The sequence below is a fragment of the Podarcis muralis genome, chromosome 6 (genome assembly GCF_964188315.1).
Source record: "Podarcis muralis chromosome 6, rPodMur119.hap1.1, whole genome shotgun sequence".
Taxonomy (NCBI): Eukaryota; Metazoa; Chordata; class Lepidosauria; order Squamata; family Lacertidae; genus Podarcis; species Podarcis muralis.
The window spans coordinates 9,098,438-9,109,508 of NC_135660.1; the positions used below are offsets into that span (position 1 = coordinate 9,098,438).

The window sequence follows — 11,071 nt, forward strand, 5'->3', positions numbered from 1 at the left end:
GAGATCGAAATCTGGATATATTTTTTCTCTCTGATTGGCCAGTATTGCCTTCTAGTATTAACTTAAAATTATTTTAAGGTATTGCGTTGTTGGTATCCGACAAATTCCAGAGATGTATGGTGTTTTTTAATTTAAAAATATAAATTTAATTGTTGTTGTTGAAAAAGTAGTACTCCCCCTGGAAAAACATGATTGGGAAACAACTAGATATCTATTTAATCAATCAATCACATTGCTGACTTAGTGCTACACGTGTGGTTTGTTTCTCCCAAACAAGCCTTGAGCTTGTAAGCTAGGAACAAACTCTGGTTTCCACTCATCGTTTGTTTGGAGACAGGCAAACCATAGTCTCTGATTCACAGTAACTCTAAGCTACAGTTTGGTAGGTTTCCTCTCTGCTCAGTAAATCATGGAATGATGTGTGTCTTTTAGGGTGAGGGATGGAGAGGGGAACAGAATGGAGGGCATGCCTGACAGGGACTCTGAACACTCCACACTGCAACACTTTGCTGCCGTTCCAAATTACATTATCTATTTCTGTCCTTAGAATCCAGGTCTTTAAGCTTGTTGCTGACAGCTCACTACCTATTTCATAACATTAATGTTGCTTAAAATACACTTAACAACGTGTTGGCTCTGAAGTCAGCCTCTTAATGGGATTACTCTGGTTCCATTTACTGCTGCTCCTGGCCGATCAAAAACCTCCCTCCTATAACAACAGAGGAGGACTGTAAATATTTTCTTCCTGCGCTTTTGAAGTTGAGACCTGCTACACTTCTTAATGCCACTGAAGCTTTGCATGTCTGAAGGGAATCAATACTGGTGTTGCTACACAGGAGCTGTCAGCAAAGCACCAGAGTTATATATAAGAGCTGTCCTATTGATCTGTTATAAGGTGGAGAGAGAAAAAAGCTAGGAAAAAAATGACTTCGTTCCCTGTCTGTCATTGCAAGCTCACAGCAGACAAACTAATGACAGATTGCTCTGCAAGCTTGAGAAACTGATCAGGTTTTAACCAATCTTCCCCATTACTTCATAATTTGCTTTGTGTTCCAGACACTTTCATCCAAAGTGCTATAAATTGGAAAGGGGAGAAATAAGATAAGCTTTTCACGAAACAAGTTCTACAGAATTATTCCTTGTAGGATAAGCTTTGGTACTCCTTCAAGCCAGAACTTCTTGCATGAGATCAAGTACATCACCGCTGGCAGCTACAAAGTGCAATGTAACTTTTGCAAAAGATAAACTCGTAAATTCAAACCCTAATTATTTGTACTTTGGAAGGGCAAAATGTAGAGTGACTCCTGTGTCAGTCAGTTTAGTCAACATTGAGATAAGTGAGCTGTTGGCGTGACTTGGTATATTGTGTTCCCAGCTAATAATCTAAAGCTGTTCGAATCCCTGTGGTGAGCTCCCGTTGCTCGGTGCCTGCTCCTGCCAACCTAGCAGTTCGAAAGCACGTCAAGTGCAAGTAGATAAATAGGTACCGCTCTGGCGGGAAGGTAAACGGCGTTTCCGTGCGCTGCTCTGGTTCGCCAGAAGCGGCTTAGTCATGCTGGCCACATGACCCAGAAGCTGTACGCCGGGTCTCTTGGCCAATAAAGCGAGATGAGCGCCGCAACTCCAGAGTCAGCCATGACTGGACCTAATGGTCAGGGGTCCCTTTACCTTTACCTTTACCTTTACCATGGCTTCTCATTTGGGGCCATAGAAAAGAAAAGCATATTTTATGCCAGATGATGAATTTTTGCCAAGGGTCCACCCCCCCTTTTTTTACAATGCAACAGTAATGTAAAATTGCAGTTTTGAATGGGACTCTGTTTTACAAGGCTCATTATAGCTGCCTTCCTCTGCATCGTTTTGTATGGTGCTCTGCTTTGCATGAACCCAAATCGCAGTCCTGGGGGTTTGTCAGATGTTGTCAAATCCCATTACGGCTTGCCTACAGATTCTTCATCCTTTAACAGAAAGTTCAGTTGCATCATGAACAGGGCGGCAAAAGAGGCCAGGGCACCTTTTGTAGAAGGTGGAATTTAAGCAGGCATGGTATGCATGGGAAGTCTGGATGAATTTCTGTCATCAGATTTTATGTTGTTAGCTGTCCTGGGCAGGATATAAACGGAACAGATAGACAGATAAATAAGTAATTCAGTGGAGCTGAGTCCCAAGTATAATGTGCAATAGGGTTGCAACTTAACAGCTTGTGCATATTTACATGGCAGTAAGAACATCTCGTCCAGCGTCCTGTTCTCACAGTGACCAGCCAGTTGCCTGTGGGAACCTGCAAACAGGACTGGAGCATAAGAGCACTCTCTCCTCTTCCATCAGATGGTATTCAGAAGCATACTGAAAGTGCCACTGAACTTAAAATGTCATCGGATGCAAAGTTCAATAGCACTCCTAGTACAGTGGTACCTCGGGTTAAGAACTTAATTCGTTCTGGAGGTCTGTTCTTAACCTGAAACTGTTCTTAACCTGAAGCACCACTTTAGCTAATGGGGCCTCCCACTGCTGCTGTGCCGCTGCTGCACGATTTCTGTTCTCATCCTGAAGCAAAGTTCTTAACCCGAGGTACTATTTCTGGGTTAGCCGAGTTTGGAACCTGAAGCGTCTGTAACCCGAGGTACCACTGTAGTACATAGCTGTCAAGGTTTTCCTTTTTTTTAAGGGAAATTCCCTTATTCCGAATAGGATTCCTCGCAAGAAAAGGGAAAATGTTGACAGCTATGCTGTAGTGGCTCTTCAGTCTGATAATTAATGGTGATGACAAAAAAAGAAAAGAATAGAATAGAAAAATGCCCATCTTGACAGTGACAAAATCTCATTAAGCAAATCAGGCTAATGCTATTTTGGACCCTGACATATGGTGTTAAATCAGAAGACAGTGCAGTAAAAGTCAATGCCAGCAGCTTTTGCTGGACGGATTCAACACAGGCACAACCCTCTTGTCAGCTGAGATGCCCAGGGACAGGGGTAGCACTGCTCAGTGAGCTGGGGGGGGGGTCTGTGGCAGAGAGAAGTCCAGAATCAGAGGCAGAGGCTGAAGCAGGGGGGTGGGAAGAGGGAGGCCAAGAGGCAGAGATGAGTCACGGGGTCTCCCCCTTCTACTGCAACAAGCTCCCCTCCCGCCTGGTCTCCCAGAACCAGAAGAGGCTTGAAAAAGGTGGATGAGAGGTTGACTTGATGCAGGCACAGTCTCCATTTGCTTGGGAAAACCCTGGAGAGGAGGGGACTTAGATGGCTATGGGGAGGCGGGGACTTTTAGCCTCAGCAACTGACACATGGGGCAAGACCTACCAGGGATGAGCTGCTTTGCTCATCAGGCCTGACACTCTGCCAAGTCTGTGCAGATAGTTAATAAAGAGTTGACTTTTAACTCTTGCTAATAAAGAGTTAACTCCAACTTACATGGTGTGATTTACTGCCAGCTCACTCCTGACACTAAATAACCAGGAAAAGGTCTGTCAACATGCCAGGTGTGTGGTCTCAATGGGCATTCTCTGCACACCTGGGGGGATCCATGTCTGTAAAAGTGTCATCATCTGTCTAGGGTGGATGGGAAGCTTTTCCCCACAGGAATGAAGGGCAGGGATGGGTCACTAAACTCTCTCCTTTGGCAACCCCAACAAGTCAAGCATCCTCCTATTTGCATAGCCCCACCTCTTCATCTGCATATCCCCCTCCTGTTTTTCGACTCCGGCACACTGGCCTGCTTTGTATAGATGCAGGTGTTCTTCCTCATATTATTGGAGGCTTATTGTCGTATGTGGCCAGAACAGAACGCAACGCCAAGACAAACGCTGTAATGTCCTTGGGCGAAGAGCACAAGCTTTATGATGGAGAGAAGATGTTCCAGGTAGAAATGATGCAAGGTCAGAGTCAATGGTCTCCTTTTTTGAGATGCACAGCGGTATTTGTATAGGCTCATTCTGAACTTAGCTGCAAGCCATAGCGATCAATGGATGATAAGGAGACCATGCCAGGAAGGAGCTGTACTCCAGGTTGCCACTCCCACACAGCCATCCCCTTCCGTCAATATGAAAGTACATGGATTTGATATTTAAAACAAATGAGAGGAAGTAAGCGCAGTCAATAAGCCTATCAAGGCCTTGGCCAATCGCATCGGGGAGATTTCAGCACGTTGAAACGACCTTGAATGAACTTAAGCTGGATAAGTCATCTGCAGGGATTGAAAGCTGGCATGAGTAAAAGCTGACGACTGTCAGGGAAGCATGGTAAGGGGGCGGGTGTCTGATAGCCAGTTTCACGCTGGCTTGTTCAATGGCTTCTTGGTGTAACAGATGTAGGAAGCATGTGTGTGAAAACCCTCCTTTCTCCACCGTCCGGATAACAGAAGGAGAAATGAAGTCCTACTACAATTTCCTCCGGGAGTGCGCAAAACTGGAGAAAATGGCTTGTGCAGGTATGTTGATGCCTCTTTACAATAGGAACTCAAACAGCTTTGTTGAGATGTAAACATCAGAGAGTTCTGTGAGATTTATTCCATAGTAAAAGCGCTCAGCTATGCCATCTTTAGAAGGGAGGAGTGCTGTTGTATGATCCAAGTCCCTATTGATTTTGTGGCTGCGTTTTATGGCATTTTAAATGATTTTCCTGTGGATTTTGAACTTCTGCTGCCCCTGGAGGCTGGTGGATAATATTTGGAAATGTCATGTGTGGTTTTGGGTAAATTTACTCAGAAGTAAGACTCACTGAGTTCATTGGGACTCCCTAGGAATTATGTTCAGGATTAAGGAGTGTTTGATATTAAGGGGTCTGGGCTTGAATGCCCACATCAAGGATAGACATTCGTAGTACAGCCTAGAGCAAGACATTCTCTCCAAGCCTCAGTCCTCCATTTGTAAAACTGAACTAAGAGTGGCCTACCTTTCTGAGCTGTGAAGCCTATCATCATAATTGTTGTAAAGCACAGTGCAGAGATGAAAACGTCTCTCTCCCCCTCTTCTTATTAACATTTTATTATTGCTCTTTGTTATTGTATATTGCCATTGTGGCTTCTGAGCAGCTGACATGTATCAAGTCAACTGCAAAATAGAGACATGCAATAAAACAATTCCATCATAAAAAAAATGTCCGCAACTGAAATTGCACAGTAAAACAATCCCATTGAAACAGCGCAACAGTTAACACAGCCATTTAAACAGGCGGTTCGGGTCTGGAGATAAGAGGATCTCCTTCAAGACCTGGTGGAATGCCAGTTTTGACACACAAGCTCCTTTCCATCGTTCCGTCACAGGTGATTGTAACCAAGAAACAGAATTCAGGGTGGGAGCACGTTTAGCTTAGTATATCTATATTCCAAAACTCACCTCTTTTTGAATAGCCAAGATTCGCTCCAAAGGACTGCTTGATAACATTCTGGCAACGAGGGCAAAGCCTGCCTTCTCTTTGACACTAGATGGCCCAGTTTTCACTGAAAGGGATTTTACTACTGAGACTGGGTTCGGTATTGCTCTGGGAGATAGGTGGGAACAGGTAAAACACCTTGAAGGCTTAGGCTTGCACACACCACCACCTCACTGTAACAGGTGGGGTCCAGAAAACAAGGTCAAGCAGATGAAATTGGGCCACAATCATAAATATAATTGGGGTAGCAGCAGTAAAGAGGAGCCCAGGGGTAAGCAGGCAAGGCAGAGGAATCGTGTTGGTCCGGAAGATGAATGGCATACATTGTTCCACCCAAGGCGGATATCACTTGGCCTCCCAGACAGCGCCCAACACCATTTGCAGATGCTTAAATCTACTCTCAGCCCTTCCTCTTAAGGAGCACATTCATTGTACTGTTTTCACCCCCGCTAAAAATCTTTTTGTTAATGTATGTTTACCTTGGAGAAAGAATTAGATTCCCCCCCCCCTTAAGCAGTACAGATATTTTTCTGAGTAGAAAAAGTTTTGTCATAGATTGTGGGGTGTAGGATTTTGATGAATTGGGATATGGATGAAAGTACAAGCTGCTGAACTGCGCCAGTCAAGGAATCCCTGGGCTGGCTTATGCAAACCAACCTGGCCAGGCTAGTGAAGAACAAAGCCAAAATACATTGATGGCCCATCTTAGAGGAATCCTTTGGCCTGGGTAGACAGATATTGCCAAGGTGGTAGGGTGTATGTTTGAAGTGGCAGGAAAAGGTTTTTTTTAGCAAGGTGTTCTGGGAAGAAGGTGGAGAAGAAAGAATGGGATCCATTTTGGGCAGGCTGGCTGAAGGCTGGATGGGAGAGAGCTGCCTTGGACTCCAGGGCTGCACTGCTGTGGGGAACAAGCCCCTCTTGAAATGACCATGCTGTAAGATCTGGACTCCCTCCATGCAGACTGTAGGTGTAAATAGGTGAATAAACCACAGTTCTTAAAGCTACGACAGTCTCTGCTGTGACTCAATTATCCAAAGCAGTGGTTTCCAGTTAGGGGTCCAGGGACCCCTGGGAGTCCACGGAACACACCCAGGGGGTCCGTGGCACCATCCCCTGCCAGGGACTCACTTACCTTGTTAATTACAGAGAAAGCCACAATGATGATACATGGCTCACCCAGCCTCTGCTTGTGACCAGGACGTTCTTGCTGGCAGGGGAAAAACGTGTGAAAGAGTTGCTGGATGGCAAGTGGGCTGGGATCGAGCTAAAACCCCTGACACAGTTTCTTGAGGCTCTTGCAATTGGAGGGGCTAGAGAGAGAGAGCATGAGAGAGTTCAAATGGCTTGCTCCACGGGGTGGATTCACATGCTTATCATTTTTAAAATGTATGTTTTGTTGTCTGTATTTTAGTATACCTAAAATCCTTTGCTTATTAGGTAAAGGTAAAGGGACCCCTGACCATTTAGGTCTAGTCGTGACCGACTCTGGGGTTGCGGTGCTCATCTCGCTTTATTGGCCGAGGGAGTCGGCGTATAGCTTCCGGGTCATGTGGCCAGCATGACTAAGCCGCTTCTGGCGAACCAGAGCAGTGCATGGAAACACTGTTTACCTTCCCGCCGGAGCGGTACCTATTTATCTACTTGCACTTTGACGTGCTTTCGAACTGCTAGGTGGGCAGGAGCAGGGACTGAGCAACGGGAGCTCACCCCGTCGCGGGGATTCGAACCGCCGACCTTCTGATCAGCAAGTCCTAGGCTCTGTGGTTTAGACCACAGCCCCACATTTTCTTCAGAAAATTGCTTTGCACTGGTAACTACCATAGAGTTATCAAAATTTTCAGAAGTAGGGGGTCCGTGGCTTGGCTTTTGAAAAATAAGGGATCCTCAGTAATTAACTAAATGGGAACCACTGCTCCAAAGGAACACACACCCTGGGTGAGTGCCTGGAACCCATTGAAATCTAGCTACCACTCAGTAGGGAGTGGGAGTGGCACCCAACTTTTGTAACATCATCATCATCATCATCTTTTATTATTTACCTTCTATGCAAGTGTCTCAAGGCAATGTACAAACAGCAAAATCCAGGAAAAACATGGAGAAGGCCCCGCACATATACAGTGGTACTTCGAGTTGCATTCCGCTCTAGTTACGGAATTTCAGCTTACGAACGCGACCAACCCGGAAGTGTTTACTTCCAGGTTCACCACGTGCGCATGCGCAGAAGCGATCTGCACGCTTTGCACATGCGTAGAAGCACTCGATCGCGCCTCGCACATGTGCGGAAGAGGCACTCTAGTTGCAGACTTTTGGGGGTGCAAACGGTGCCCCAAAATGGATTAAGTCCACAGCTAGAGGTACCACTGTATTTAAAATACAGTACAAAATAGACACCCATGGCAGTGACCCGTTCATCCTGGTGGAGGTGTCTTCAATTGCAGCAATAAATAAATGTTAATTCAGGGAGCGTATGTGCCTATGCTTAGTCATTTAGTCGTGTCCGACTCTTCGTGACCCCATGGACCAGAGCACGCCAGGCACTCCTGTCTTCCACCGCCTCCCGCAGTTTGGTCAGGCTCATGTTTGTAGCTTCAAGAACACTATCCAGCCATCTCATCCTCTGTCGTCCCCTTCTCCTTGTGCCCTCCATCTTTCCCAACATCAGTGTCTTCTCCAGGGAGTCTTCTCTTCTCATGAGGTGTCCAAAATACTGGAGCCTCAACTTCACGATCTGTCCTTCCAGTGAGCACTCAGGGCTGATTTCCTTCAAAATGGAGAGGTTTGATCTTCTTGCAGTCCATGGGACTCCCAAGAGTCTCCTCCAGCACCATAATTCAAAGCATCAATTCTTCGGCGATCAGCCTTCTTTATGGTATGTGCCTATAGGAAGTCTTAAGCCTTGCACCAGGATGCTTTAAAGTACATAGGATATCCCTTAAGCCCTCTTGAGAGGATGCCCCCTGTGTCAAACCGCTTGCTAAGCCCAAATCCAGGGATTGTCCCTTGGAAGGAAGCACCGGCGCTCTGCAGCCAGTGCATCCCTGCTGGAAGAAGAGAGGGAAGAGCGAGAGGCCAGCCCTCCCCACGCGAACAGCCTGCTTCCTCCGCCTCACCACCAGCGACACGCCAGCCAGCCAGCCAGACAAAACAAGGCAGGACCTGCCAGAGGCTGTGTGAAAAAAAGGCTGTCTAGAGGCACTTTTTTAAAACTGCTCTGTTTGTTTGGTTTTCGTAAATGGACCTTTTGCACTGAAGCGATGGTGGCGGCTTGGAAAAAACAGCAGGCAAGAGAGCTGGATCTCTTCAAGCTAACAGGTTGGCTTTTTGTGTGGCGGTGGGTGGGTGTGCACAAAATAAATAATGCCGTTTGCAGCACCGAACTTTTAAAAGGCTCCGCTGCATTGTGTAGTCTCTGCATGTCGCAGAGGGCAGGTTTTTATATATATATATATAAAGATATATTTCAGAAACTGCTTCAAAAAGCAGTCCAGCCCTGCTGTTCGTCCCCTCCTTCTCCATCTCTCTCCCCCCACTGGTTCTGCTACAGCTAACAACTTCCTTTATTTCTAGAGAATGCTTTATGGAACGATTGAGGTCACCCAGCATGTTTGAGCCCTGAGGACATAATCCTACCTTTGCCATGCAGCCTGTTTCTGAGTGGGTGGGTGGGCTTTTAGGGGATTGAGGGGCATAGATTGTGCTGTTTGCTTTGAATGACTTCATTGCCAGTGTGATAGGATCAAAGCAACGGGCATTACTGTTTGGGGTTGCTTTCTGGCTGCTCAGAATGGACTGAACCCACTTAGTCACTGTAAGGTTTTTGTAGTGGCAGAGAGAATCGGTTGAATGCATGGAAGACCTGTGGCATCTCACCTTGTACGGAGCAGCGATCCTGATCAGATTTAAGCAGCAGTAAGTTCCATTTGAACTCCATGGGATTTAACTACAGAGTCTGAACCCACACATAGGATCAGGGTTTAATAACGTCCACAGCGTTAAGCGTAGCTGATAATAAGTCACAGAGATGTCAGATCAGACCACTGGAGACTTCCATAGATTATTGTGAAATGAATTTTTCAATGGGAACATTGCCAAGGATTTTCTTTGTTCCTAGGTTTCAGGAAACTCCACATCCCTTCTATGCAAACGCAGAACAACAATTTGCAGTTTTCTTTTATAAATATTTTGCAGCTCAGGCTATGATTCTGCATAAATAAAAAAATCATTTTAACAGAATGGAGGAGGAAAACTGCTGCGAGAACAGTGTCATATCCTCTATTTCAACAAGGGAATTCTTGGAGGTTCTCCGGCAGCATTCTTGCACTGCAACAGTTGTCTGCAAGATGGTAAATTAATTTGTTCCCTTTCCCTCTCAGCAATGTGAAATAATTCAGAACAGAATTATTATGGTTTTTACTTAAGGTAGGCAGGCAGATGCTGTGTTTTAATGCAGCCAATGGCAATATTGGAGTTATATTCTCTTGCACAATCTTGCCCGTGCAAAATATATATATTTTTCTCCCAGTATGAAACATGGACTATCTCTCCATGTCTTTTGCAAGGCTGATGGCATTCATCTTTCCAAATGTGCTCTCATTTCAGTTCCAGCAGATAATGAATAGAGGCAGCGAGTTGGATACTACACACAGAGAAATATTCAGTATGCTCACAACGTGCGCTTTACATATGCATCACTTGTTGTGATGTATTTGGGGGGCTGCTTCCTTATAAGGAACAGACGTATAGCTAGGGCATGGAGGGGAGGAATACGAGGCTTATCTATATAAGTCTGAGAAAGCTGTCAGTTCAAAGCTTATGATGAAGGCACTGTTCTCCCTAATTAGATTTGAGTGATTGCTTTGCAATATAGCAAACATTCAACCCGTCTCAAATAATGTGAAAACACAAAATTTCCACTCATGTAAAAGAAAGAAAGAAAGAAAGAAAGAAAGAAAGAAAGAAAGAAAGAAAGAAAGAAAAGAAAGAAAAGAAAGAAAGAAAGATTTGAACCCTTATCTCAAATGCACTTACTTTCCACAGGCAGGGAGTAATTGACATACATGTTACCATGTGATTCTCCACTTGCATTCTGAAATTGTGCACTCACAGGTGGCCTGTACCATGTGCTTTTCTCTGTGCATATCAGCACTCCATCAGTGTTTTATGCAGTGATGATGGCTGACTTCCTAACTGGGCTGGCCTATCCATGACATGAGGTTGACTGAGGCAGCCACCTCTGGTGGCAGAATCAAAGGGGTGCGAACCCCTCCCTAGCGCTAGAGAACTGAGGAGAAGCGACTGTGCCAATTTCCAGGTTCTGGCGAGTTCTGCAAACTGCTGACCTGGAGGCACCCACAAATGTTGTGAGATCAAGGTGCTAATGCTGTTGTCCTTCAAGGTTTCATGTTCTCAATGGGGTCTCCTGGAGTTAAAGGAAACATAGGGAAATGGATGCAAGTTATCTCTAACACACATGCATGCAAGTGTTTGCAGATGGAAGCTGAAGGGCCATGCAGTGCACAGCCTGCCATGTTAAAGCATTGCAGCTGCCAATGTATTTTTTGTACTATGGTCTAAACCGCTGAGCCTTGGGCTTGCCGATCACAAGGTTGGCGGTTCAAATCCCCGCGACAGGGTGAGCTCCTGTTGTTCGGTCCCAGCTCCTGCCAACCAAGCAGTTTGAAAGCACATCAAAGTGCAAGTAGAT

The 11,071-nt window shown here is 45.6% G+C and overlaps 1 protein-coding gene across 8 annotated transcripts in view; it reads left to right on the forward strand.

The window, feature by feature from the left end:
• Positions 1-11,071, forward strand: part of MCF2L2 (MCF.2 cell line derived transforming sequence-like 2) — a 224,741-nt gene that overhangs the window by 16,674 nt on the left and 196,996 nt on the right. The window lies entirely within an intron of this gene.